Raw genomic sequence first — 14,252 nt, forward strand, 5'->3', positions numbered from 1 at the left:
AAATGTAATAGAACTATAAAATTGGAAAGAAGGTTAGACCTATCTAAAGAGTAAATCAACTCAAATCAAGTATTATTAGCGGTTAGGAGTAATAGCATTATCAACAACGATAAGAAAACATGTATTATTGTGATTTAATAATTATGAGAACCCATTGGTAAGATCAAAAAATTATAAAGCGGCATAATTACTATTGGCGGATTAAAAAAAAAAAAAAAAAAAAAAGAAAAATAAAATGCATGAACATTGAGGTTAGAGTTACTTGTTTACCTTTTGAAAAGAATTAGTCGATCTTGGATAAATCGATAATTATTAGAACCAATACTGAACGAATCAGCTGATTATTCGATCAACCCATATGACCGGTTGAATCATATAAAATTCACTCATAAAAGATATATTATGTATACTAAAGGAAGTCGATGTGTAGAAATACAAATAACTATTATTTCTGTATAAATATTTGTTATAATCTAAAAAAGCATGATAAATCAAGAGTATACAAAACTCATATAAAAACTAAATGTATTATCTATTAAAATCGTATGTTACGATTTATTTATGAATTCAATTTAAGATAAACACTCCATATATTTGTATAAAAACTTCTTTTATTTAATTTTTTCTATTGTAAAGCCGAGGAAGCCCTGATTCCCAAGGCAACCAATTGTATTGAGTCTATTAAATTGAAGGCCAATCAGAGAGTAGCTTACAGAATTATTCTAGGAAGAGGCAAAGTTTTTCTAAAAACCTCCTTCTTCTGGCTTAAGATCCCAACCGAGAGGATGCACATGGAGTTTAGGGTCTTTTCTTCTTCCTTTTAAAAAATTTTAATGAATTATTAAGCCAAACCCTTTTTAAATGTAATGTATGTTTGTTGAATGTTAATTGTTTGTGAACTCAGTGCTGTCAAGGAGTTCGTAATTGTAAAGATTCCCATAAAAATAGCTTTAATTCGAAAGAAACTTATAAAAATCTGGATCACGCGTTAGCCCAGCAGTGACGAAAAGGAGCCTACCTAATTAATTATTGGAAATAATTAATTCAATCCACGAGGACATCTAGAACTTCAGTCAGTGAGTGATAAGTCAAACCAAATGAGCTCATTTTTCTACGTTCAGTGGGGTAATAATTAATAAAAAAGCGCTATTCCTATTAATTTGAATTAAAATTAAGAGTCACCACGTGTTGAACAATATCACATAGTTCACAAGAACATTTTATAAATTTATTTATTATATGTAGGAAGCTTACTTCCATGCACAGCCCGAATTCATATTAAAAGCCCTGAGATCTCATGTTTGAATATTAATTTATTAGATATTAATTTTGTAATTGAACCAAGTATATCATATCAAACTTATAGACCGAACAGGTTTTTATTGGTAGAATTTTGTATTGATTGGAAGTCTAAGTACCAGTATTAAATATAATATATTTATGAATTTGAAATTCATTATTGTGAATATTAGCAAAGCCTGTGATAATTATTCAGATTTTAAAAGTAGATTATTTAAGTGAATTATAGTTTTATCGAATATCTTATGCACATCTTTTTGTGGGAATATATTTTGTGTTTTATGTCAGCATACAAATCGTAGAAATTTATTTTATCCTAGTTCATCTCGTGTTATATAGTTTGAGCTGTTTTGGTACCAACAAACATTTAGCAGCATTTAAAATTATTGAATCAAGTAATATTAACCTTATTCAGGCACTCAATATTTATTATCCTTTGATGATATTCATTTCATCAGCCAGAACAATATATTAAGAAATTATATTAATAAGGTTCCAGTTATATCATATAAGGATCCAGAGAGCTTCAAGAACTGGCGTTGTAAGTTCTAAGGAATTTTGAAAGGGTATATTGGTGAATACTTGTATTCACGACGAGCGTTTTAAGAATCAACTAGAAACAACTATAGTTGATCCTGATTATTCTCTAGTGGTACATGGTTACTGATAATCAGTCATCAAATATTCTTTTAGTTTCCTTACTGGTATTCTTCAAGAACTTCATTGAAGCAGCGGTAAGAATTACCAATTACCGATCACTGAACCTTATGGTGATTATTTGTATTTATAAAATTCATGTTCCTACCACTGAGCTAGAGCTGAGGTTTGAACCCAGTAATTTTGCGAGCCGGAAGGCCTTAATTTTTTGTGAATTTATTCGCAAAAGAGGGAATTTAGAGACTGCTCTTACAAATACCAGAAACATCGTATTATCTGTGAAGGAATTGCAATCCACAACTTCTCACAATAGCTTCATAACGTGGGACTCTATCATAAGAGATAACCCCCCCAGGAGCACAACTTCACACAATGGCACCCAACCAGTGGAGCATGATGAAAAGCTTACCTACTCAATCTTACTATCAATGATTAATGAAATTATTGATAAAACTGAAAGCTGCAAGAAACATAATCTGAAGTTGTTTCGACAAGATATATCTGATAATCTATTATAAGTTCTGGCTAAAATAATTGAGTTGCTCTTCAAATTAAAATTCTTCAAGCTGCATAAATACAGACAAACTGTATCACACGAGTTTGATAACATAATTCTCATAATAGAGAAAATTGGATGGAAATTTCCATAAAAGTTATAGTAAAAATTTTGATTTTGATCTTTGAATCTAGACATTGTATGCTGACCAGGGTTATAGGTTATTTGAGGCATTATAATACTATCGTTATTCAGGAGGATAAGACCCTAATTAAAATTTTAAGAACTATATTAGTGTAATTTGTAAGCCATATCTGTCTATGTTGATAAGCGTACCTGTAGCACTCGAAGGTCTTTTTGTAATATATGTACATGACACTTGAAATTTTTAACACCACACAATTTTATCCAGAATAGGCACTATCACTGAATCCATTTTAATATTCCTGAGACTTGGCAACACACTTGGCTATTTACTCGAAGTATTTCATAATAACGTCACCATGAACCAGTCGCCGGCTAACTCGCAAATTTCCTACTTCAGCGAACATTCCCAAACTATGTAGCCATGACACCGGCAAATCAACAGCCCCAGGACGATGCAGCGGAGACCCCACGAGAGAGAGAGGGAGGCAGCATATGCTCCATCATTTCGACCCGCAAAACTTAGCCCAATTGTCTTCTACGAAGATTGATAACGTCGTCGATGCGATTAATTCCGATGAGAGTCCGGATGAGGGAGTGAGGGCGTCCAACCCGGTACCGGCGTCTTCGCAGATCGCCCCAAGCGCCGCCGAGGGAACGGAGAGTGCCGCCACCCAATCGCCATCCGATATCGCCAATCAACCGCCATCCGCAACCACCAATCTAGGAAAAGGCAACATCACATTAAATTCTTCAGTCGGATATACTACAAACTTCATAGCAAACGATTCTATAAATGAATTTAAACTCTTGCTCAGCCAAGCCTTGGAGGGAGTGACTAAAAAAATACAAGAAGATATCAATGAAAACACTAAAGCCATCCAGGATAAAGCGGAGGAAAATACTAAAATCTTACAGGAAGGTATCAAAACTATGGATGAAAAATTTTCTAGCTTCAGGGAGGAAGTGAGAAATATAATAGATACAAAAATAGATACTCAATCTGCAGTTATCAAAAAGTTAGAAATTCGTATAGATGACGTCACCTGTCAAATAAATGAACGGTTAGATAACGTACCAAAGGAAGTTGAAAAACAGGTGGACGTATTGGGTAAGGAGCTGGGCACCGCTATCATGGAAACTGTCATGGGAAAGGTGTTAGAAAATAAGGGCGAGATAGAGTCGAAAGTGGAGGAAAATAATAAGAAAATAATAGAGATAGTCAAGGAACAAAGTAACGTGCAGGCATGTATGGCAAATTTAGCGGAGGAGGGGGCAAAATCAAGTGAGAGATACAGCATATTGGAGAATGCTATAGGCGGACAGCAGTTGAAGCTAACCGGATTGTATGATGAAGTGAATACACATAAGAAAATTATGAATGATAAATGGATCGCAAATGAAGAACGAGTCTCCAGAATAGAAACACGCATGGAAATATCCCAGTCATCGAGTGCAGTATACACCGAATGAAGTAGTAAACGGCACTCAACTTTTTCAAAGTCTTGGAAAATTCGATAATTCCTACCGTCATATGCAACCCAGACCATTCATAGACCAAATAAAAGCTATTCAGGAATTGATACCCACCTCTTGGTTAGTATGGCGCTTCCAACTGTCCAGTCTACTACTTGGCGAGCCGCTGATGTTTTTCCAGAGCCGGATGCGAGATATCAACAGCCTGGAGGACTTCATCTCCCAATTCCTGCAGCAGTATTGGAGTAAACGTAAGCAGATGGACGCACTATCAGAGATTATATCATGCACATATGATAATAGAGGCAGACAATCATATACTGAATTCGTAGCTAAAATGATGTGTAGAATTCGCAACTAGACGAATCTTTGGCGGATACATCCTTAGCAATATATTAACAAAAAAGCTTCCTTACAATGTTCGTATGACACTGGCAGTATCTTCGATTTCCAGTTGTGAAGAACTGATAGAACATTTACATTCTATCCAATCAGCTACGTCTGAGCCAAACCACTTAAATAATTGAGCAAAAAATTTTAATCAACAAAATAATCATTTCAGAAAAAATTATAATAGTGAAAACTATATTGCAAACGCTGGAGCAAATGTGCAAAGTGCAAAGTACACTGAAAATAATTGCAGAAACAGATTTCAATATCAAAACAGCAAACAGTACTATAGAAAAACATATTATGATAACAGAGATCGCTTGAATAGAAATAATAAACAGAAAATAACTTTCACAAATCAGGATGTAAATTTCACAAAACAGGACGAAAATAAACAAAATAATAATAGAGTAGACACATCTTTCACAGAAGCACATACAACAAAGACAACCCAAAATCAACATGCAAATAACCCACCACCAGACACACAGAAACCAACACCAAAAACCGCAGCACGCCATGCACTTAAAACGCCCTGTAAACATCAATCCCTTTTGAGCCTTATATTTCCCACTGGAGAACCATCACCGCAGGAAGAGCACCCGCCACCGAGGAACACCAGGTTATAGTAAAGGAGTTATGCAATATGGAGCAAACATGCGATCAACCCGTTTTGAATGCCACACCCGCGCATCAAGGGACCACCACCAGGCATCCGCGCACAGGACTTATGCACCCCGAGGAACCCAGGATGGAGGAACAAAAGGATGACACCAGGGAGTACCGGGAGGACAACATTCGGGATACAAGAAGCATACACCGTAAGGCCGAGAGACGGAAACGCCCGAGGCAGACACCGGACGACCGACTGCATGACCGACTACAGGAGAAAAGAGGCATGCACCGCAAGGCCCGGAGGCGGAAAGTCAGGCGGAAGAAAAAGAAGTACCGCGCGCGACGATACCAGCCGCATGCACGTTTCAAACGCCCGAGGAGGATTCCGGACCAAAACCAGGATGGAGGACCGGAGATCGACAGCATGCATCCGCGGCACATTCGCTTTAAAGCAGATGATCAGCGATGTGACCGGCAAAATGGACATAATAAATGGAATGAAACTGGAGCTACTGGAAGGACTAATATGGATTCATACAGGGATAAAAACGGAACTGAAAGGAAAACTACGATTGAAACATGCATGGATGATAATAATAAAGTGGACTACGTATTGAGCTTGATGAAGGATAAACAGTGTTTAAGAAGAGTAAAAGAAATAAGAAATTATAATAAGAGAGTGAAAGTACCTGACCATTACATGTTGAGAGATTATATTGTTAAAGAAATGATAAATGTTCTGATGTATTGTATACTATTTGTTATGGCTGTGATATGGATAAAGGACTGCGTTATAGGTATGATAGAAAATATTATGTTGTTGTTATTAGAAGAATCTATTATTGATGATGGGAAAGGTAATATTATAAAAATAGTTATTGTTGTGAGCCTACTAATTTATAACGAACTGAAACCGAGAATATTAGATGAAAATAAGAGGAAAGATGAATTAAGCTACAGGATGATCGGAAAGACAGATTAAAGAAACTACCAATAATGAAACAAAGAATTGTTTGAAAAGGTATACAAGATACCGAGGTTTTATATTTATGAAGGATAAATCATTATCAGGACCGCCTCATCTATAAATAACAACCGGACAGCAGCCGTAACTGAATGTAATACCGTTCAGTTGTATGAAGAAAGCAAACCAAATGTAACTTGTGGGAAAATATTTCTAATCTCAAACCGTATTATCGAGACAATAAGCGATAAGAATATAAACAATAATATTTGGATTCATGGACCTACCTGTCAACAAATATGTACCAAACAAACACCAGACAACACACTTATTTCGCAGACGAGTATTCATTTCGACCAGTATACCTGAAAATAAAGAAAGAACAAATTTAGAAACCATTTTTAACACCTTTATTATTAATGAAACAGGAGAATAAATAACTTCTAATGTTAAAAGCCAACTTACCTTCATGTAGCAGGAAGAAACATCAAGATGGCGACAAGTGACAAACCGAAGCCAACGTAAACCAGCTGTACACTACGAAAACCAGAGTAGTCAATGCCTATTAAATCATCAAAGTTGATACCCCGAACAAGAAGATCAAGTGTCATATAAATGTGAATTGCATGTAGAGATATTATAAAGATATTATATTATTATTATTTATGTATAAACTATTAAGAAAATCACTAAAATTATCCGCCAAATGATCAAACCGCATAGTTACCACCAAAAGCATTAATCCCAAGTCTCAATGTATTAGAGGAATAAGAAGTTCTTGTTGATAAAACCTACCAAAGATTATCCTTAAAAATATCCATTATATGAAAACAAAGCCCAATTTCTGCAAGAGAATGAAATGAAAATGTACAAGTCACTGTTCTATGTTGAGGGAGAAAATATGTTATACTCTGCAAGTCGGAGAATTATCAGTTTGTTAGGTTGGCAATGATTTTGCACCAACATTCAAATGTGCTTCTGGCCTGAGGGCAGAGCGTGGATTAGAAAAAAGATTTATATTATATATGGAGGAGGAGATAGTTTATATTGTGTATTGTGTGTAGAAGGAGATTGGCCGATGTAAGGCGTATGTATTTGAATTGAATTTATTTATTGTTGTATATGTTGTTGAATTGTTAGGAGGTAAGATTCTCAGTAGAGTTATTAGCAGACTTTGTAACATGTATGATTTCTGATCCAAAACCAACTGGATCATAAAATTTATATTATATTCTCGAATTGTCGTTTTAAATCAGAAATCAGAGGGCGTTTTGTGTCACGTGGTAATTTGAAACCACCAAATATTCTAAATGAGCCAATAAAATGTAATAGAACTATAAAATTGGAAAGAAGGTTAGACCTATCTAAAGAGTAAATCAACTCAAATCAAGTATTATTAGCGGTTAGGAGTAATAGCATTATCAACAACGATAAGAAAACATGTATTATTGTGATTTAATAATTATGAGAACCCATTGGTAAGATCAAAAAATTATAAAGCGGCATAATTACTATTGGCGGATTAAAAAAAAAAAAAAAAAAATAAAATAAAATGCATGAACATTGAGGTTAGAGTTACTTGTTTACGTTTTGAAAAGAATTAGTCGATCTTGGATAAATCGATAATTATTAGAACCAATACTGAACGAATCAGCTGATTATTCGATCAACCCATATGACCGTTGAATCATATAAAATTCACTCATAAAAGATATATTATGTATACTAAAGGAAGTCGATGTGTAGAAATACAAATAACTATTATTTCTGTATAAATATTTGTTATAATCTAAAAAAGCATGATAAATCAAGAGTATACAAAACTCATATAAAAACTAAATGTATTATCTATTAAAATCGTATGTTACGATTTATTTATGAATTCAATTTAAGATAAACACTCCATATATTTGTATAAAAACTTCTTTTATTTAATTTTTTCTATTGTAAAGCCGAGGAAGCCCTGATTCCCAAGGCAACCAATTGTATTGAGTCTATTAAATTGAAGGCCAATCAGAGAGTAGCTTACAGAATTATTCTAGGAAGAGGCAAGTTTTTCTAAAAACCTCCTTCTTCTGGCTTAAGATCCCAACCGGAGAGGATGCACATGGAGTTTAGGGTCTTTTCTTCTTCCTTTTAAAAAATTTTTAATGAATTATTAAGCCAAACCCTTTTTTAAATGTAATGTATGTTTGTTGAATGTTAATTGTTTGTGAACTCAGTGCTGTCAAGGAGTTCGTAATTGTAAAGATTCCCATAAAAATAGCTTTAATTCGAAAGAAACTTATAAAAATCTGGATCACGCGTTAGCCCAGCAGTGACGAAAAGGAGCCTACCTAATTAATTATTGGAAATAATTAATTCAATCCACGAGGACATCTAGAACTTCAGTCAGTGAGTGATAAGTCAAACCAAATGAGCTCATTTTTCTACGTTCAGTGGGGTAATAATTAATAAAAAAGCGCTATTCCTATTAATTTGAATTAAAATTAAGAGTCACCACGTGTTGAACAATATCACATAGTTCACAAGAACATTTTATAAATTTATTTATTATATGTAGGAAGCTTACTTCCATGCACAGCCCGAATTCATATTAAAAGCCCTGAGATCTCATGTTTGAATATTAATTTATTAGATATTAATTTTGTAATTGAACCAAGTATATCATATCAAACTTATAGACCGAACAGGTTTTTATTGGTAGAATTTTGTATTGATTGGAAGTCTAAGTACCAGTATTAAATATAATATATTTATGAATTTGAAATTCATTATTGTGAATATTAGCAAAGCCTGTGATAATTATTCAGATTTTAAAAGTAGATTATTTAAGTGAATTATAGTTTTATCGAATATCTTATGCACATCTTTTTTGTGGGAATATATTTTGTGTTTTATGTCAGCATACAAATCGTAGAAATTTATTTTATCCTAGTTCATCTCGTGTTATATAGTTTGAGCTGTTTTGGTACCAACAAACATTTAGCAGCATTTAAAATTATTGAATCAAGTAATATTAACCTTATTCAGAGCACTCAATATTTATCATCCTTTGATGATATTCATTTCATCAGCCAGAACAAATATATTAAGAAATTATATTAATAAGGTTCCAGTTATATCATATAAGGATCCAGAGAGCTTCAAGAACTGGCGTTGTAAGTTCTAAGGAATTTTGAAAGGGTATATTGGTGAATACTTGTATTCACGACGAGCGTTTTAAGAATCAACTAGAAACAACTATAGTTGATCCTGATTATTCTCTAGTGGTACATGGTTACTGATAATCAGTCATCAAATATTCTTTTAGTTTCCTTACTGGTATTCTTCAAGAACTTCATTGAAGCAGCGGTAAGAATTACCAATTACCGATCACTGAACCTTATGGTGATTATTTGTATTTATAAAATTCATGTTCCTACCACTGAGCTAGAGCTGAGGTTTGAACCCAGTAATTTTGCGAGCCGGAAGGCCTTAATTTTTTGTGAATTTATTCGCAAAAGAGGGAATTTAGAGACTGCTCTTACAAATACCAGAAACATCGTATTATCTGTGAAGGAATTGCAATCCACAACTTCTCACAATAGCTTCATAACGTGGGACTCTATCATAAGAGATAACCCCCCCAGGAGCACAACTTCACAACATATAAACATTAAGAGAAATATCAAACCGTTGACTTGAATCTTGGACCTCACTTCACTGGGTCGATGAAATCATATTAATAGAACTTAACAAACCATGTTGGTGGGTTAGAAGATTAAACAAGAATGAATTGCATTATGGAAATAAATTGCTACATGACACCAGATATGAGATTGACAATACCAATTTTATTGGGATGTGAAAACATGACTTTGATATTCTACTGAATCTGATTCAACCGGTTATTCAAAATAATGATACTGTTATGAGGGAAGCAATTACTTCACAAGAGCGATTGGCCCTAACTTTGAGATTCTTGGCATTGGGTGATTCATTTTTTAGTTTGCAACATCTATTCTGAATTCCAAGACAGAACATTTCTACAATAATTTCAGAAGTTTTGCCATGATCATCTTGCTTTCACTCAGAGAATAATATTATAAAAATACTCTAAAAATAAATCAAGATACCCCACAGTGCTGGTGTTCTTGGACTTCCCTGTTCTCAAAATAAGACTATAAATATATATTGATCACTATTTATCTAGATCAGGAATCATAGAGTAGATCTATCTACCAATATCGAACATAATTATTATTTACTCATTTATTTACATAAATGCATACATGGAGACAACAGGTTAAACCCTTATATGTCTCCTTGAAACATTACAACATTCTTCATTCAAAAAATTAGATTTAAAATAAACATCAAGCTGAGAATAAAATAAGAACAAAATAAATTATATAACAAAAAAAGCGTCTTAACAAAAGAAATATGTGTTTTTTCAAATCCTATCTTATAGCTAGGATTCCTATCAATCCTGAATCTATCTAATCCTTTCTATTGTCAAAACTACTTTCCAAGATAAAATATGGGAGGTGGGAAAATATGCACTTAAAATATCTTACATGGGTACAAACCATGCAATACAGAAATAACAAAGAATCATGTGGGCACTGAGTAGAAAAAAGTCATGAGAAATGTCATACAGAAACCTGGCTACAAATATCTATCCTAAATTAAGCCCTTCAGAGTGTTGCGGAATCTGCCACGAGAGCACCCAAAGCCGTCTAGGCGCCCAGAAAAGGGATTGAAAAGCCTTTGGATTCTATTAATTGGAGAGTTATAATGACTCTCTGTTCTGGAGTGTGTTACAAGAAAAGAAAATGAAGAATGACGAGCTATGGATGATATGTAGATATTAAGTTTAGAAAGTAAATAAGCAGAATCTATTTCATTGTTGAATAAGTTGTAAAGGAAAATAAGGGATCTGACATCCCTCCTTGATTTTAATGTTTCAATAATTCCAAATATACACCTCAGCGTATCAGTTGGGATATCAAATGGACAGTAGAAATTAAACTTCTTGTGATACATATATCTCAGAAATTTGTTTTGCAAACGCTCCAGAATGAGAATTTGGCCATTGCAATATGGATTCCAGATCTCAGAGGCATATTCTAGGATATTTCTAACTAGTGACTTGTATAAGAATAAGAGAGGGGCAACATCACTAAATGGTGAGCATGTCCTTAAGATGAAACCCATCTGCTGATTAGCCCTACTGCATATGAAGTCCACATGACAATTAAAAGTGAAATCACTGGTAAACACTACACCGAGATCCCTGAAAGTTTTCATCTCTTCCAAAGGGGTGCCACCAATATTATATATATTTTCAAAAGGAGCCAACTGTCGAGTGAAACTAATAACTTTGCACTTGGCCACACTTATTTTCAGTTTATTATTATCAAACACATCATAGAAACAACCATGGGTATCCTAGACCTATATTGATATATTGGATTGAACTCAAATCACCAAACTATTTAGGTAGCTCAGATTTTATACAGGAATTCTCTAGATGATATCAGGAAGGCCAAAAGCAGCAGCAATGTGATTTTAATAAAGGCTTGTGGTGAAATAGCTCTTCATGCCTTCAGCGTAGACTGATTGGAGCTGAGAGACTAATTCATTCACTTCACATCTAAAGAGTAAATGCATTGAGAAATTACTTTATACTTTAATATTCTAAAAAGTTGAATCTATTTATACATCCATACCTCACAACAGAATACAATAGAGGCTTATAAAATAATAAATTATCATTGCTTTGGGTCCTCCTGCTCTCTCACTCTGAATATCAAGGCACACCCAACACTATAATGTTATCACTTACTCACCTACTGCTATCTGTTTCTTATTTTGTAATTTGAACAACACATATAGTAATTTATAATGAATATCACCTTGTGATTATAATACCATGTGACTACTTGTTGAATAAACATATTGAATAATGCTGCCTCCTGGAACCGTCCCTCAAACTCAGATGCACAGTACTATTGGGGAAGTTAGACTCAATCAATTTTGTTCTCTTTACTTTCCTTGCCCTATAACCATAGGTAAAGAAAGTATTGCTTTCCAAAAAAAATTAAGGTACCCCAATTTACAAATTTCTATACGTTTCAAGGTCCCCTGGATCAAAAAAGTGGTTTTTGGGTATTGGTATGTATGTGTGTGTATGTGCATCTGTGTACACAATATCTCATCTCCCAATTAACAGAATGAATTTGGAACTCAAGGTCCTTACACTATAAGGACTATAAGGATCCGACACAAACAATTTTGATCATATGCAATTCAAGATGATGGTTGAAATAGCGGAAATGTTGTCAAAAACAGGGTTTTTCACGATTTTCTCAAAAACGGCTTCAACGATTTTGATTAAATTCATACCTAGAATTGTCATTGATAAGCTCTATCAACTGCCACTAGTACCATATCTGTAAAAATTTCAGGAGCCCCACCCCATCTATGCAAAGTTTGATTTTAGATTCCCCATTATCAGGCTTTAGATACAATTCAAATAAAAAAATTCAAGTGGAAAAGATTGAGCATGAAAATCTCTACAATCAATGTTCAGTAACATTTTCACCTGAATTTGAAAATAAGCTTGAAATTCGAGAAAATGTGATTATTCAATTGCAAACTGTTGATTCTATTGAATCATTCACTATGAAGAGATAGCAGACCTCGTATGTCTCCAGCATTATTGTCCTGTCACCAGCTGGCTCAGATCTTGGAATAGTAGACTTGAGATGCACGTGAATACTAGTGTCAGGTGATCAATTTCCATAACAGCAAGGAAAGTTGTGTGAGTGCACCACACCAGATTTTTTTCTTCATTATTCAAGAATCAAACATTTCTAATTGTAACCGCCCCCAGATGGGGGTAGAAGAGAGATCTCGAAATACTTAATGGGCCAGTCATGGGGCTTTATAAACAACAAAATTTGCAAACTATTCAATTTTGAGATTTATTCAATAATTTGACATACTAGAATTTCAACAACAAATAGGTAGCCTAATCAAAAACATTCTATTGCATATTCTAAAAGCCAAGATAACTATCTTTAAAATTTTGCTAACTGTTTGTCTGGAATTCTAATGGGTTACAATGGTAGAGTGATCTTTATTCATTTACTACTACAAGGAATAATTTGGGGACTCGGTCAATTTGGGTTTCTGAAACATGAGCTACAAAATATAATGTCACTTGCAATCTTTAGAACTATTAATCTCATCACTACTTTAACTTTGCACTACACAATGTTGTTGATGTTAATTTCACTGAGATTCATAATAAACAATAGAATACATACACAATTCAAACTACTTTAAATAATCTTACGAAATCGAATCAAACATTTTGAGAATTTATACACTACTTATATTTCACCACATGGAACATGTTCAATTAGGGCCTTCGAGGCCTGAGGCTACCTCTAGATTTTTATCTGATGCCAGCCATGGCTTGATTGGAACTGATCTTTTCCACACAAATCATGTTCCCCTTCCACCAATGAGACGACGATCTACGTGGAGGCAGAGCGCAATTCCATGGGAAAGGAAAGTGCAAATTTAAAATATTCCCAAATACCCAAGTAGTATTTTCCATCGCTAATGGTAATATGGTTCCGTGAGAATACTTCAACCCTGCATAAAATTTGAGTCTTCCCGGACACAAGTTAGCAAAATCTTAATATGGGAAAATTTATTTTTCAAAAGAAAAATGTTGATTATTCGATTGTAAACTGTTGATTCTATTTAATCATTCACTATGAAGAGATAGCAGACCTCATATGTCTCCAGCGTTATTGTCCTGTCACCAGCTGGCTCAGATCTTGGAATAGTAGACTTCAGAAGTGCGTGAATACTAGTGTCAGGTGATCAATTTTCATAACAGCAAGGAAAGTTGTGTGAGTGCACCACACCAGATTTTTTCTTTATTATTCAAGAATCAAACATTTTCAATTGTAACTGTCCCCAGATGGGGGTAAAAGAGTAATCTCTAAATACTTAATGGACCAGTCATTGGGGCTTATAATGTTATTTTTGTGAATAACGGTTGGCCTGGCTTGGCTGCAGTCGGTAAAGCATGAGTAGAAAATTATACAACTCTGGTTGTGGTTCTTAGAATACGACTTAGACAAAATTCTTATAGGCTCGCTCAGGAGCTACCGCAATTCACTGCTCTTGTACAATTTATATAAATCT

The sequence above is a fragment of the Nilaparvata lugens genome, chromosome 14 (genome assembly GCF_014356525.2).
Source record: "Nilaparvata lugens isolate BPH chromosome 14, ASM1435652v1, whole genome shotgun sequence".
Lineage (NCBI taxonomy): Eukaryota > Metazoa > Arthropoda > Insecta > Hemiptera > Delphacidae > Nilaparvata > Nilaparvata lugens.